Here is a 17265-nt window from a genome sequence, read left to right as displayed (position 1 = left end):
TGCCTATCTGTCTCTATGTACGGCGCCCACTCTCTGCCAGCCTTGGCTAGCCAAATGCCAAGCCCAAAGCTAAAGTCGCAGAGCCTTTTGGCTTGCAGCTATGCACCAGCTCGAGAGCTGGGGAGATAGATAAGAAATGCCTTTTATTGGTTTTTCCTTTTCGCTTGCCTACATTTCCTGATTAGTCGCTAGATTGTGGAGGCCAAGGCTCAGGCTCTGCCAACTCGAATTTAGGGCGCGGCTGCCGAGAAGCTGAGCGCACTAATAAATTGCTTTTTCATTGAGCCAAACTTGAATGCAACTCACTTTGAGTTGGCCAACAACAAGGTAACAAACATTTTAGGGAGTTTATTTGCATGCAAATCTTAAATAAATTTCATTGATTGCTAATTAAAACCTCAAGAATTTATAAGATGCATAACATAAGAAAAGATTTAACAAGAAATTTAAGCTTAAATTTAATTAAATGCAGCTTAGGCGAAAATATAATATATTAAGAAATATAAAAATAAATAATATAAATATAAAAATAAATATTTTATAAATACTTTTTCAGGTTAGCAAATTATTTTCGATCGATCATTTACTAATTTTATTCAAGTCAAATTAATTGTTATTTATTTAAGTATAATTGTTATATTTAAGTAATTAATATTCTATTATATAAATTGAGAATCAGTTAATTTGTTGTATAAATAAAAAAAACCTTTTTATATATAAATAAGAATTCATTCGTAACATATATTTGATCTTTCTTGTCTTCAAATTAATTTAATTAGTTGAATAAAGAAATATATACATTTAAACAATACATTTAACTAAAATAAAATATACGTATAAATACTGAATTTGTTTTATAATTCAATTCAAATCTAGTTTAGTATTTTATAACTTAAATTCAAATATTTTTATTGAAATATATTTTTTCAAATATTGGCCAAAAAATGTACAGTTTAATAATACCTTCGAAAAAATATATATAAATAAAGAAATCAATTAAAATTAAATACATATATATTATTTTTCATTTTTATTTTAAATTAAAAACTGTAAAAAAATTAATATAAAAAATAATATAATAATAAAGAACTTTTACTAAATTAATTTTGCGTTTCTAATTATTCAGCCAAAGAGATATGTGGACCATACGGCGTATGCGTAATTAATTTCAGCACATGCAAAAAAGAACTCCAACAACAACAATATAATAAGCTTTAACTCTAATAAATACAGCATTAACAGCACATAAAAATCTCGCAAAAGAAATGTGAAATAGTTTATTCAGAATTAATTGACAAATATTTTTCGCCCGAGGTGTAATTAATTATAAACAAAGCAAAAATCATAGAAATTAAATAATTGTTTTAATGCTACCCGCACAGTGGGCAATGTGTGAAATTAAACTAATTTATCTAGTAAAAGATATGATGCGAAATAACGAAAACGAAAACTGCAAAATTTTTTGTGCACTGAAAAAAGAAAGTTTTTTAAAGTTTGATTTTGAGATATTGGAAATTGTGTAACATTTGCTGGCGCCAATAGCTGTGATTTTTTGTAGTTGTTGTTGTTGTTGTCTTCTTTTATTTTGATAAATTGTCAATAATTAAAAGTTGGTTCATAAATATAGGCGAAGATGCCTCCAGACTCAATGGCAATCAGCTTATAGCCACATCAGATGATTGACTGCGCCGCATTTGTGATTTGATTTTATGCCACGATTTTTTTTTTGCGCATTATTAATCTTTCAGGTTGGCTTTTTTTTCTTATATAACACTCCATGAATTTGCTGTGAAAATGAAGGCGGATCTAATGAATGTGTGTGCCCGACTAGGAGTTAGCCGGTTGAGTTTGGGTCTGAAGGGAGATTTTTTGTTATATATCAGCAAGCTTTACTTGTATGAGAATCGCACAGAGAGGCGCCTGAGTTGTAACATTCTCTTCCACATGTAGCATCAACTCTTATTTGGGGTTGTAACTGGAGCCCATTTAAATAGATTTTGTTGCATTCTAGAGCCTAGGACTGCTATAAAAATCTTCATATTTTCTATTTCTATTCTTTGTTTATACTAGTCTCAAATGACTTGTATTGGGTTTTAGCTGTACAAACAATTTATTTCGAATTCACATTATTTTACCTGCCCCGCCCCGCCGCCTTTAAGCATTACGTACATTCACGAGAATTGCATAGAGAGGCGCTAGAATTTAAGTACTCAATTTAAGCATAAGCTCGTGTTGCAGCATGTCGATTTTTCCTGCAGCTATAACAATTTTATAGATTTTCCAGCAACATTTACATTTCTCCGCTCTTCTGTTTCCATTCTCTTCCGTTCCGCTGTATTATTTCTCTCGATCTCGATCAGAGCGTTAACATTAAAGCGTAATGTACATTTTATCTGTCTAGCTGCTCGACTGCGGCCTCGCTCTCACTTCTTCTTTAACACATCTAAGCCGTGCGCTCAGATTACAATATTTAATCGTAATATTTTACGGTCTTCTACTACTACTTCAACTTCATCTTCTTCTTCTTTTGAATTTCGATTACTTGGCCTCTTGGGCAATATTCTTCATACATATATCGATGTGCATGTGTAAATTATATGCATTATTAGATATTATGTATGGCAAAGCAACTGTATTGAGGGAGAGCATCGCAACGAGATGTTGGGTCCACCTCAACTCAATGCTGGCAAAATCTCGGCAAAGATTCTAACGGTACGCGGTGCAGCAATGCCGGCAGCAGCAGCAGCCAAGACAAACAAACAAACATGTGTAAGCCGCTGCTTAGCAGCCGTAGGATCCACCTTCTGTCGCTGCTGCTGCTTCTTCTTCTTCTCCAGCTGCTTTGATATGCTCCCAGTTGGGATGATGCTGCTGCGGCTGCTGCGAATGCTGCTGCCTATTTGGCTTCCTCTCTTGCCAGCCTCTTCAACCAGCTTTGGCCAAGAGTTGTTTAGCCACATTTTCAACCTGTCGTCATGACTTGGCCAAAGTCAAGTTAGGAATAAACAACAACAACAACAGCAATGCGGCACACGTGATTTAGTTCCTGTCGCTGCAAAAAACTTGTTGTTCCCCTTGCCATCCCCCTCCCCTGGTGGCCAGCTAAGTGTCGCCGTGTTTTATGCATATTTTGTGGCCATTGGAGCTGCCTGCTTGCCGCTTATCTTTGGCTTAAATAAATTTTACGCTCGTGTATTTCTTTTCAACGCCAGCATCCAATGCAACAGTCCCCAATAACAAATCCCGTCCGCGACGACGACGTCGACGACACACTGCCCAAATGTCCTCTGTTACCACATTGCAACTTATTTTATTTATTTAGTTGCTGTTGCTGTTGTTTTTGTTGTTGTATCCTCCAATCGCTTGGCAGGCATCTTTGTCTGCCCGTTTTCCCAGCACTCTTCCAATCGCCCTCCCTCCCTCTCTCACTCTTTCTCTCTCGCTGTCTGGCTTACTTGCACATTGTTTAAAATTTATTGCCACATTAATAAAATTTACAGCTAATAAAAAATGTATTGAGGTCTGGCCAAATACACCCACCAACTGGCCCCAGAGCTAGGCTTCTAGATATCTATTTCTAGGCCACGAATTAGGACTCTGAATTAATTTCGCTACTCTTAATATGCACATAAATACATACATATAAATAGCTACAGATCTACATACATACACTCACACTCATGCCTTTGCTTGCCTTCCATGCGCTCTCTTCATCTAAGCGCACTCTCCCGCTCACCATTCGCTCACTCGATCTCCCTTCCACCATCAGCGCTTTGCCGTTTCAGTCATAAGCAACGCCCTAGCATTGACTATTCACCCGCTCTTTGCCCCTTCCACTCATTGGAATCTTTACATATCTTCAGCTACATCGCCGTCGTCGTCGTCGTCTTCTTCTTCTTCTTCGTTTTCAGCTGTCACAGGCTGAAATCTGAAGAAGTAGACAAAGAAGAAGCAGACGCAACTGTTTCCCTTGCGCTTTGAATAAAAATTGCGCAATATTATTTAGCAACAACAATGCAATTGATTTTGAAAGAAGACGCTGAAGACGAAGCAGACGAGTTGGTAACCAACAATTACAACGGTACTTGCGCTGCTTGAATGAAAGCAAAGCATGAGCGCGGGACTGTGCGAGGTGTGTTAGACAACTAACGAAGATTCCTCAAGGCATGCGCAAGCAAACAAAATGCTTAACAAAGGTCACAACATTGACATTGAACAAGTCTTCGAACGCTCGTACAGAAGAGAAGAAAGCGGGCGCAGCGTGGGGAGAGCGAGAGTGAGCGAGTGTGCGGCTCTGTAAATGTTTGCTCAAAAGAGAGCCAACAAGGGGCAGATGAAAAGAGTAAACATTACTTAGGTAAATGCTGTTTAATATGCAATTACAAGACGCGGTAGGGAGAGGGAGAGGGAGAGGGAAGAAGCCGAAGTGAATTGTGGGGTGGGTTTTGGGCTTGGGCTGGCTTTTGTGAGGATCAAGTACCGTTTTGGCCAGTCAATCAAAACGTTTAAAATTAAATTATACGATGACAAACGAAAATAATTTTTTTTTCCTGACTCGATTCTAGGTACGTGTCAAGAGTTCAGCAGAGAGAAGCTTTTCAGTTAACCCTGCGGGCTGCACACACATAAATACATATTTACAATGTATGTAAAGTATGTATGTATGTGTTCATGTATTACAGCCACAAATCAATCATAGCTGTCATGGCTGCCCTCCTCCTCGCACCCATTGTGCGTCACACATAATTATGCTGTAATTGATATTTTCTACTATGTGTATGCAAGCCCACCTCTCTCGCCCTCCGCCCTCTCCTCTCTCTCTCTCTATATATATATATGTATATATCTTTCTATAGCTCCCTCTCCCTGCCTCTGTCAGTGTCTGTCGCACTCTTTGGCTGGGGCGTCGCAACTTTTCAAAAGAAATCAAAATTTGTAACGCCTTTTGATGGCCCGTTTTTCGTTTTTCTCCCTCTCTCTCTGCATCTCCCTCTGCCTGTTCCTTTCTCACTCGGACTGTGTTCGGCTCTTTTAAAGATCAGCGTTTGGAACCTGCACTTAGTTTGCATAGACAATTCTTTGCCCTCTTCTTCTTCATCTACTTGCTGTTGTTGCTGCACTTTGGTATGATTGAATGTTTTCAGAGTTCTCAGCTTTACCGTTAGCTGAACATAAAATGTTTCGTCAATTTTGCTATATTGTCTCTATGGAGGAACCCAAGGAGCAAAGTGGTTGGGGTTAAAGCTATAACAATGTGAAGTTACTTAACTTCAAAACTACTGTCTAGAGATATGAAAGATCAAAGAGTCGTCCCTCAGATACCTTATAAACAACTTAAGCTGAAGAGGAGTTGTTTCAGTTGATAGCATTAATTTTAGTTTCCCAATCAATCTTAACACTTTCCCTAGCAGTGAAAGTCTCCAATCAGAATCTTTCGTTTACAACGCACATACTATTATGTGGGAGCATCTTACAACACTGTGTAACCAAAATTCCAACAATGATAGATCATTAAAACTTTTCACGGGTGACCAGACGTAGCCAAAACAAACGGACAGTCACGACCCGACAAAAAAAAAAAAACTCCAAAATATGCGACTGCAGAGTTGAAAGGTCGTGTGAAAGGCTGTTTAAAATACTTAGTGTTGGCTAGAGAAATACTAAATGCACTTTGATTTACCTAAATGAGGATCAATGCGAAGATCAAGTCACTCCATGCGAGTTGCATCTTCCTTCTTTGTTCTAGGCGATCGCGTCTAGCAGGAAATGATTAATGTTTTCTCTGTGATGCGACAACAATGAATAGAGAAGAGTTACTTTTAACATTTGTTTTTCCTTTTCGGAAAATGTTCTCTAATAACCTAAACAATTGCTGGCATGTGGAGCTGGCGATTTTCTTGTTAAGCAGGAGAAATGATGTAAGCGCGTTTAAAGAGCTTTGACAGGGATTAAAGAGTTGGGCTTACACAAAGGGAAATATGTGTAGCTGAAAGTTCACAAAGACCGTTGAAAACTTATTGGAATTTATGAGAGAAGTAATATTTTTACGTGTGACAAAATATATGACGTAATGTATATATGATATATTGGATATATTTGGCAAGGAAACTGAAATAATAAATTTAATAAACCCCATGTTAGTTTTAACTCAAAATTCTCTCCAATCTATAAATAAATAATAATATTTAACGTTCTTCTGCATACTAAGCATCAATCGATAAGTAAATAAATCGATAACTAAAATCAAGTAAATATACAAGACTTGTTTAAAGGTGACATCGATTTATGGTAATTGATATTATAAAATATTAACGATAATTTATTAAGTAAAAAGTAAAATATTACCTTCATATAGTTTAATTTCATTTGTTACCTAATCAATCTATGGCTATAAGCTCAGTTCTACAAGTACCCATCGCTGGTCAAGAAATACTCTGAAATATTCCTAGAAAAGGGTTCAAATCATAAGAAAAGTTGCCCCCAGAATTGAATGTTTCAGCATTTGTTCCCATCAATTTGTTGACACTTTTGTTCGGGTTCATGTCAATGACCATTCAATAACTGCCACAAAAAAAATTGGTTTCTGCTAGTTCAAGTGCTCGATAGACATTTATTTCTATTTCTGGTCTGTGTCAGCGTTATCCATCATTAGACTCAATTTGTTGGCTACGCCCCGAGCATGACTCGACAAGAACATATAGCTACGATTCTAACGGCATGACGAGCGACAAATGGATGCTCGGATGCTGCTAAAAGGGCTGCAACTGCATAATGCATTCATTATAAACTATTACAAAACAGAAACAGAGAAGAACAGAGAGATAAAAAGAAAAGAAAAACTGTCAACAAGTGCGGACAATTCCCAGAGACAGTAGCTGCACTAAAACAAATAAGAGGAAAAATAATACCAACAACAACAGCAACAACAACACTCGATGCCAGTTCAATCAACTCTCGAAAAGCCAGCCAGGTCTGGACCTGGGCCTCAAATTCCATATCGTGGCCTGAACTGAAACTGTCAAAAGGCTCAGGCAACAGGCAACAAAAATGTCAGAGCTTTGTAATTAGGCGGCATGTTGCAGCAACAAAGTTGCCAGACTCTGACAATTTGCAACTGTCATCGTGACATTTGGCGGCAAGTCGCGAATATGTTGCAAATGCTGCCGGGGTTAATGACAACGTCGCCACATCTCTTGCAACATTATGACAGCTACACACACACACACACATATACATATATAGAGACTCGTAAGTTCATTTTTCTTATTGATTGCCAAACTCATACACACACAGATATCTAGTATGTATGTGTGTGCCATTTGCTGAGTAGCCTTGAAAGCTGCGCAAATGCGCCCACAATTCACAATTTGTGACCAGTAAAAATGTCTATGGGCCTAAGTGCACCACCGCCACACATATAAGACTATTTATAGCCCATCGTATATACTTATACACACATTTATCGGCTCTCCATATACACAGTGCAATATGTCAGACATTAAGAGCTGCTCTAATATTGACAACGAATTGCGCTACTTGTGCCGCACTCAAAGCCATAATTGGGTAATTTATGGAGCACTAGGGACAAGTGCGTAAAACACATTCCAAGTGAAAATAAACCCAAGCCTTCACTCATGCTGATTTTAAAAAATTTTAATATAATAAAAGTATACTTTCATCATTTATATATTTGATAATTATTATTTAAAAATAATTGAAAATTGTATGATATAATTGAGTAATAAAATTATTATATATAAATCTATATAAATCTAAGTAGCTAGGCTGCATAAATTTAATATACTCGACAAATAGAAGAGTTTGAAAGCGGATAATATTATTTCTTGTAATTATAATATTTTTAATGAATATACTAAGATTAAAATATCAAAGAAAATATTATAAAATAATAATAATAATAACATTTTTAGTGAATATTATAATGATAAAAAATAATATTATAAATAAAAATGAAATTTATAAACATAATATAATATGTATATAATAAATAATAAAAATATATTATAAATATATTTATATATATTTATAATAATATTTTTAGTGAATATTATAATAATAAAAAATAATATTATAAATAATAATAAAATTTATGAATATATAAAATATAAAAAATAATATTGATAGTAAAATAATTTCATTCTAACAATTTTATTAACACAATCTTACAAAATATATATTTATAAGTGCATGGAAAAGAATTTCTTTTGATTTGAGCAATATTCAATATTCAGAAGCGCTATAAACTGAATTTCCCTTTAGACATATACGATCTATTATTATACGATATATTTTACTGTGGACAATACCATAATCCCCTTAATTCCTATATTCACTTATAAATTCAGCTCTTGATTAGCTCTGAATATCATCTCACATCTCTACTATATCAAAGCATTTCTCTAAGTGCAGTTCCCATGCTAATCCCAATAAACATTTGAGACTTTTCACAGTTGTTTGCCTGTCATTCAGTCTCAATTTCCATTTCAGCTAAAAACAAGTTAATCGCAAACATACGCCAGCTCTCTGCTTTTCTATTCCATTTGCATTTTGTAAATCAAGTTTTCCGCTTTTCACTTCCACTGAGTTGGGAAAGAGATTCTCGGTGCGCAAGTCAAATCATCAAATCACACTCGCATTAATCAACAGCAATTAAAATCAATTAAACTAGTTGCAAACAGACAATTTGCCCCCTGCATTTTTCAGTTCCGACTCCCAGAGTTTGGAGTGCCCCACCCTCCCCCCGTTCCACAGGGATGATGGGGAAGTTAAACTCTTTCGCTTCAAGCAATTGTTGTTGCTATCAAATCAGCGCCTCGCCCGTTGACATTTCTATTATGTCTATGTCCATTCTGTCAGGGTATTTAAGCATTCTAAACATACGCGCAAACACTGCCCGTCAAAAGTTAATGACCAGCGACGACTCTCTGGAGGCACGTCTAAAAATAAAGCAAGCTCGGCTCGACTGAGCGCCACGTCTGCATCCGAAGAGGCGTCTGCATGGCGAATCGAGCGCAGATTAAAGGCAGCTTCAACAGAGAGAGATGGGGAAGCGAGAGAGAGACAGCGGGATGGCTGCAGTTGGAACCCCCTGGAAAAGGCAGCGTATCAAACGCCTGGCATCTGCAACTGAATTTGACTTTAATGCGCGGTAATTATGAAAAGTAAACTTGACCAGGCCCAAGAGCTAAAATCGCTTCTGGTCTTCTTTGGCTACGATTTTGATTAGTTGCGGTTTACTGAAGGTCGAACACGATGGGCTCTGACTCCGTCTCCGTCTCCGTCTCTGTCTCCGTCTCTCTGTCTGTCTCTGGGTCTGCGTCTGGCTCTGTCAGCTCTTTCTGTGTGGTTTTTCAATATGATTTCGCCCCATTGCAATTCTGTTGCTCATATATGTATATAAACTATATATGTATGTGTATATAGATATGTGCTATCCATATATAATTCAGTGCGTCACTTTGCCTGACAGCTTCATGCAATGTTGTTGGCAGCACGTTCGTAGCTCCAGCTACGGTGTGACTTTTGGGTGTTTCTTTCAGTTTGTTTACTGCTATTTTTCGTTTTTTTTTTTTTTTTTTTTTTTTTTTTTTTTTTTGTGAATGCGACGCGCTTTTCTGACAGCCCCCCACAACAGTAGCAGCAGCAGCAGGAGGAGTGGGAGTGGCAGCAGGAGCAGCACCAGCAGCTATGGGAGTGGGAGCAGGAGCTGGGGCTGGGTTCACTTTTTGCATAAATGCATAAAAATTGTTTACCATTGTTTGCAGTTGCAGAAGTTTCGATATTTCTTTAATTTTTTTGGGTTTGGGGTTGACTGCAGTCGAGCTGTCAAAATATTGAGCTGTCTGCGGATTTTGGTCAACAGATTGGACTGACAGTTCTATATACGCGCGCACACACACATACACATTATATGTATATAAATATTGTACATTCATGAATGCGAGTGCCGTTGATATACGAGTATTTTCAGACAGCATTTAAATTGAAAAATAAACTAGCTATAGACAGTCGCCACACGATTGTTGAAATATTTTCAGGCTTAGAGCTGAGCGAATTGGCAAATTGCATTTGCTAATGAATTAAATCAATAAATAAACGATAGCCGAATTTCATCACTATTCGCAATATTATTGACAAATATTTTTTTGTAATTTAAAAAATATTTTATACAAAATAATTAAATAAATAATATACAAAACCATTGTTATATACTTTTCTATTAATTATTTAAAATCTTAAGTGCTCTATTAATTTTTAAAAAATAATAGACAAATTAATTATGAATTATAAAAATATATATAAATATTTTTTATTGTTATATTTTTGTATATTATCTATATTTTGTATAAAATATTTTTAATTACTTTTAAAAAGTATAATTACAAATTTATATAATTTTTAGAAAGAAATATATACAAAGATAAAAAATTAATTTTGTTATATTTTATATAAAGATTTGCTATTATTATTTTTCTATATATAAAAAAATTTTTATTTCACTTTTTAAATATTTTGAATATATTTATTATTTATATTTATTTCATTTAGAGAATATATTATAATATTTTTCATCTTAATTTTTTTTTATAAAAAATCTGAGTCATTGTTACTGTCTTCATTATCATTAAAATTGTCAATATATATTTATATACTTATTACCATCAATATTAGTATTGCTTTAGCTAAGCAGTATTAAGCAAAGTTCCTCAAATACAATTGCAAAATTTATCTAAAATAAAATACTTTAGGATTAGCATTCAAATACCCTAGTTCAAATATTGACTAAATCAGTCTCAGAAAAAGTAATTAATGTATTCTATTTACTTAGCAAATGCAATAATAATTAAATACTACTTATTAAGCACTATGCATTAAAACTATATGTCTTTACATTAGCCATATGCATAGCCACACATATATAAAAATTTTTCTACATTTGACCTATTGTCCAACTTCAATTTGGAAGTGTTTCCAACTGCATGGAACACTTGGTTATATCACTTATTTGTTTTTCTCACAACATTTCAAATCACAGCAAGCACACCAGATGCGAACCCAAAAAGGTTTTAAAGTGTATACAGCGCGTTGCATTCAAATAGAAATAACAACAATAACAACAACAACAACAACAACAATACTCAATTCTAACTGCGCAAACAACATTTGAGGCAGCTCAACAAAAGACCGAGTCCAAACTCGGTGCAAATATTTGACCATAACTCAGCACACAGCTCATTGGCGATTTTGGACGATTGTTGAAAGAGTGTTATCGGCTGGATATATATAGATATAAAGTAATATTTATATAGTAATATTTATATGCATATCAGTATTTAGTTTTGATTTTGATTGTGATGCCGAAAAACTTCAAAGCATTTGCCGTTATCTTCGAGCAGTTTTGTTAGCATTTGCTGTGAGCCGAGCTATAAATGAGCCGAGCTATATATGATGTATTACAATTACACCTAGCACACACCTAGCTCTATCCCTCCCACACACACACACACACACACAAGCTAGGGTTTAGGAAGAGAAGTGCTACAATAGCAAAGTTTATTACTTCCACCCGAACACTTCGCGCTCTAAATGCCTATCCATAGCTATCGTCTCGTATCTCGTATCTTCATATCCGTTTTTATAGCCCATTTCCCACTCTTTCTACTCTTTTTTTTTTCTAGCAATGACATTTTAATTGCTTTATTGCATTTTTCTTTTTCCTATTTTTTTTTTTTTTTTTTTTTTGGTAATTTCTTTACCTTTCTTTTGCGTTGATTGTCGTGTGCCGCCGCCGCCGCCTTACGTTGCCCATTACGTAACGGCAGCTGTCTCGCTCGCTCGCGCTACTTTGATCTATGCCTAACTTCAAATGAAACGAGGTCAACATTGTTATGGTCCATGTTTTTGTGTTGTTGTCAGTTGTCGTTGTTGCTGTTGTTGTTGTCGTTGTTGCAGTCAATTTGAAATTATCGGTCAACATTTTTGTCTGCCTTCTGTCAAAAAATTAATCAGATAAATGTGTCCACACAAGCTAAAAAAAAAACAAACACCTACGCAGAAAAGGTCAAACTTGTTTATGGTTGCACATAACACGAAAAACAAAGACAAAAATCAAGAAAAAAAACTAAAACTATAAATTAATTGAATAATGGAAAATTTTTATAACTTACGCAGTTTCTGGTGTTGCCAAATTTCGAATTTCAAATTTTCATTCTCTGAGTTTGTTGTTATATGATTAAACAATTTTTTGATACAATTTTATAAAATTAGTAACTTATTTTTAATATTAAATGTTCGGCCCGTACACTAAAGTCACACATTTATTTGTTGTTAAAATCTTTCAGTAATTTGAATTTGCGCATGGAAAGATCGAAAACGTCAAACGTAACGTAACGCAGCGTAACGTGAGGTGACGTACTGAGTCTGTGGCAGAGAGAGAGAGTGACGCGAGCGTCTGCTTGCACGGAAGTAAAAATGTGCACTGGCCGACTGTTCGGGCACGAGCGGCGCAAGCGCAGCACGCTGAACGTCGTTCAGCCAGACAAACAGAAACTGGACAGCATGAGCGTTAACAGTGCTACCAGCGCTACCAGCGTTAACAGCGAACTGCATAAAAACGAGGTCTTCGACATGACCATAACGCCAATCGCCTACATCAGCTCGACGCCCGTCAACGCTGAGCTGGGAACACCCCTCGCCCAGTCGCATTGCAGCATTTTCGAAGATCTCAGTCAAATATCGCCGCATTGATTTGTTGCTGCACTTGCAGGTAAACAGAGTGAAAGAGAGGGACAGAGAGAGAGTAAGCACAGAGAGAGCGCGCGCCAAGTGACAGGCAGACAGATGAAGAGAGCGCGTGTGTGTAGACTGCGTGCATAAGCCGGTGTTTAACCGGCAACATGTTGACAGAGTGCACGAGCCAAATGTTGCTGACCGTAGCAACATGTTGGGAAGTCATGCTCTCCTAATGTAAATTGTTGCGGGTTAAACATTAAATTATTTGCCAATAATAATCATGTTTCATTGTTTAGCTAAAGTGTGCAACATGTTGTTAAGCCTAATCAATACAAACATGTTGCCATACACTAGTCCATTTCAATTTCAAATAAATTCTTAGTTTGAGCACTTTATAGCACCGTTAGCTTTAGTCAAAAGCTTTGTTGATCTTGCTCTAACAATTATTTGCACAGCAACAGCTCAGCTTCCGGCATGCCAGCCAGCCAGACCCACAGCCAATTCCCACATTAAGAACCAGGCTAATAATCTCAACAAAAATGAGGCAAGTTTTATAATGATGCGCGAGAGACTCTCGCTGCTAATGAGAGCAGAGCGCACAGCAGACAGCTCACACCTTTAGCACACCTGGTGAGTGGCTTGGCTTGGTCCGGAAGCCTGAGAAACTTTTGAATTGTTTCATAAAATGCACAAAGTTGCAGCACTTAATTGTGTCAGTCGAGCTGCCAAGCGGCACATACATATATACGAGTGGAAGATGAAGCCATTTTGTAGACAGTCCAAGATCCACAGCATCTGCATCTCTCTGGCTGCTTGGCATCAGGTTATATGCTAATGGCAAACAAGGATCTTGAATCTCAGCGCATATAATTTATGCTTGCTTATTGGCAGCTGTTGCTCTTTAGCCGATTTGCATAAATTTCATATGCAACATGTGGCATGCTGCATGCCACTGCTGCTGCTGCGAGTGGGCGCTGTCTTTGACATTCGCATCTGAACTTCAAAAGCAGCTCGAAATAGACATCAATGTGCAGGAAGCCGGACCAAGCAAAAAAAAAAAAAAAAAAGACGTTATATATAAATATATATATAGGTATTTATATGTATGTGTGTGTGTATAAAACATAACTGGGAGAAACTTTACAGCACGACCTGGTTTCGCCAGAATCGCAACGAGGGGTTTCCAAAAAAAAATAAGTAAAAAAAAAAAATCGGCAAAAATATGAAAAATATGTTTGGCAACGGGTCGAACGTCGCGTTGTCGATTTACCGATCGCTGATCAGTGATTGGCGATCGATTATGATCAGCAGTTCGATTCTTTTTTTAATGAGTTCGCGCGCCAAAAGACGCGACGTCGAACGTTAAGCAGGTCACTTTTTTGTTTGTTTGTTGTTGTTGTTGTTGTTCAAAGAAAGGCAACAAATGAAAGTAAAAGACAGGCTCAAACAATGCGCCGCTGTAGCCCGTGCAGCAGCAGGATGAGACGCTGGCCAGATCGTCGCCGTCGTCGTCGTCGTCGTCGTCTTCTGACCCAATTTCGCTTTTTAATGGGGTGCCAAAGGCCGCTGCCATTCGATGTGTGCCAAAAAGATTGCCGATCGATCTTTTCATCTCGTTCAGTGATCGACGAGCTTCTTGTTTTACTTTTTTCTGCTTCAGTTTTTGTTGCTTTTTTTTTTTCTTTTTCGCTTTTTTCATAATTTATTATGATGTGGTCTGCGTTTGCTGTTTGATCATCATTCACTGCAATCGATCTTATGTTCTTGTTCTCCTTCCCCCTCCCCCCCTCTCTCTCTCTCACTCACTCATTCTCTGACTTGCTCGTTTGATTTTCACGCTCAATTAATGTTTATGACAAGTGTTTGTGTCGCAGCGATAACTCAGCTTGGACTTTGACTTGCACTTCTAGTGGAGCTGCTCTGCCCTGCCCCTCTACTCCTGCCAGCCTACCCCAATTTGAATGAGAATGTTGCAAATACAGTTGTTGTTAGTTTTTCCTTCCTTCTTTCGCCACATAGAAAGTTGGCGATTTGCGAATGGCTCCGATTTGAATTTATGTTGCTCGCTGCCTCCTCCCCTCTGTCTCCTGCTCGCCGGCTCCTGCCTGCTGCCTGACATGTGAAAATCAAAGCTTGATTGATGTTATGACTGCGCCAACGGTTCGCAGCGCCATTCAAAATCATTTTCCATCGCTCTGGCATTAGATGCCGCTAGACAGGGTTACGGATGTGGCTCGGTCTCTGGCTCAGGCTCTGGCTCTGGCGTGAAATGCCAGCGAATTGAAGTAGCATTCGATTGCACTGATTCTGTGTGGGTATCCGATATGCATTTGGGTTGAGCACTGACTTATGTTGGCTTGCAGAGGAATAGATGAAGCCAAGCTTTGTGTTTCAAATTGATTTATTTATTTAAATGGAAGAGTCTGTTCTGCTTCACATTTTATTAGCATATTTGAAAAACTTTTCTTATTAAAAAGGTTTCCATACTATAAACATTTGCAACTGAATTGCATTTATTTTAAAATTATTTTTACTTTGTTCTGTACAGTCTAATTTACGCATACATATTGCATTTTTTCTATATATAAAATGTATTTATTTATTAAACAATTTGTCTAGTTTAAATTTGTATTATAATCATAACACAAGCAATAGAAATTTTTAATCAAGCCGAAGGCCGCAGTTATACTGCTTAGCCTAAATTTGAGATTGATTCTAATTTCTAATAAATAAATTGATCTGAAACAGAATTTATATAAGCCTTTATATGATTATATTTTTTCATTGATTTTAATTTTTGTTCAATCTCCTTGCTGTGATAAGAACTCTTTCGACATATGTTTATCTCATCCTTTAATAAATATATTATATACAAATTTCTTATGATCTTATTTAATTTTCATTTTGCAACATTTGAGTATATTATTACACAAAAAAAATAAAAATAAAATAATAATGAATAAATAAAATAAAAAAAAAAATTAAAAAAATAAATTTAATAATATAATATATAAAATATATATAAAATAATAATTAAAACAAAAATAAAGTAAAATTGAAAACATCAAATTTGGAATAAAATAAAATAAATTAAAATGAAAAAAATATATAAATAATATAATATATAAAAAATAAATAAATAAAAAATGAAGTAACATATTTCTATATCTATATTCTAGATATTGTATTATAGATATATTTTACTAATTTTTTTAAATTTATTTAATATTTTCTAAATTCTAAATTTATTATTAGTTATTAGCTGTCTCTCGTCTACCTCCTACTCTCTTTTCGTCTTCCTCTATCATCTTACATTTAACTTCCACGTCTCTTAAATACCTTCTCATATCACCCACTAAAATCCACTTTATTTATTTAAGAGCTAATTTCTAATTGAACTATTTTTGCTCTGTTGTCATCTGTCTCTCATTCTCTCTCTCTCTCTCTCTCTCTCTCTCTCTCTCTCTCTCTCTCTCTCTCTCCTTCACACTGACCTCCAACCACGTGGCATAGCTCTGGAACGTCTCGATTACAAAGCTGACTTTGTATGTTTTTGTTTTTTTTGTAGACCAATTTGGCAATGAATCCAATCCAGTTAGCTGCTGCAGAGTGTTGGCTGCCAGACCTTAAATGGTGCAGCATCCACAGCAACAGCTGCCCAAAAACTAAGCAACCACTCAGCAGCAGCAACAGCAGCAGCAACCACTAAACAGCAACAGCAACAACAGCTTTGCCCCACCGTGCATTTTCGCACCACTTTCGGCTGCCTCCCATTTATTTTCACCATTTGACCGCAGCAACTGTTGCACCAGCAACAATAACAACAACAGCAGCAGCAGCAGTTGCAAGCTGTGCCATTTGAATTGAGAGATTAAAACGCAGTTAGCCCCACCTCATGTCCCACCTCTACTTGGCGTCTTGCCTCCTACTGCTGCCACACCACAGCTCCCACTTAAACCACTCGCCCACCCACATACGCGTGGCCAGCGGAGGAAGTGCCGAGTGGCTAAGGGAGCTCAAAAATTCATGGTCGTCTGTTGATTCTACAGCATGTTGCATTTGCAACAGCAACTGTTGCAACAACAACAACAACAACAACGGCAGCAGCTGTTGCTGCTGCTCATGACTCGAGCAAAGCGCCAAGTGAAAGCAGGTTAAATGCAAATAAATTGTAAACGAAAATCTCCAAAATAAATAACAGATATACAAATATATATGTACACATGCATATACATATACACATGCACACATACACATATACACATCTATCTGACGAACTGCCTTTGCGTGCTTTAAATGCCATTTAGAGGCCTTTAATTTGATTACGCTTAATTATAATGATTATTATGCGGGTAATTTGCTCATAACTATTGAAATTTTTCAGTTGTGGTTTAAAGTAGAAAGTGGAATATATATTTAACAGCTGCTGCTGCTTCTTCTTTTTCTACATCATCATCATCTTTGTGAATCTTCATCATCTTTGATGATACATTCAATAAATGAGCCTAATTA

The 17265-nt window shown here is 36.4% G+C and overlaps 1 protein-coding gene across 3 annotated transcripts in view; it reads right to left on the bottom strand.

The window, feature by feature from the left end:
* The window catches only part of bbg (PDZ domain-containing protein big bang), a 171163-nt gene that overhangs the window by 35123 nt on the left and 118775 nt on the right, over nucleotides 1–17265 (bottom strand). Inside the window, exon 1 of one of the 3 annotated variants that reach the window (XM_089467017.1) lies at nucleotides 12189–12324. The exons of the other annotated variants lie outside the window; for them this stretch is intronic. The gene's annotated coding sequence lies outside the window, so the exon portion shown is untranslated. Of the gene's footprint in view, nucleotides 1–12188; nucleotides 12325–17265 lie in introns of those variants that run through there. 3 annotated transcript variants of the gene reach the window in all.

The sequence above is a fragment of the Drosophila arizonae genome, chromosome 4 (genome assembly GCF_054131065.1).
Source record: "Drosophila arizonae isolate 15081-1271.41 chromosome 4, UAZ_ARI_1.0, whole genome shotgun sequence".
NCBI lineage: Eukaryota > Metazoa > Arthropoda > Insecta > Diptera > Drosophilidae > Drosophila > Drosophila arizonae.
Note: the sequence above shows the minus strand (reverse complement) of the source record. Positions and strands in the feature narration are given on the sequence as shown.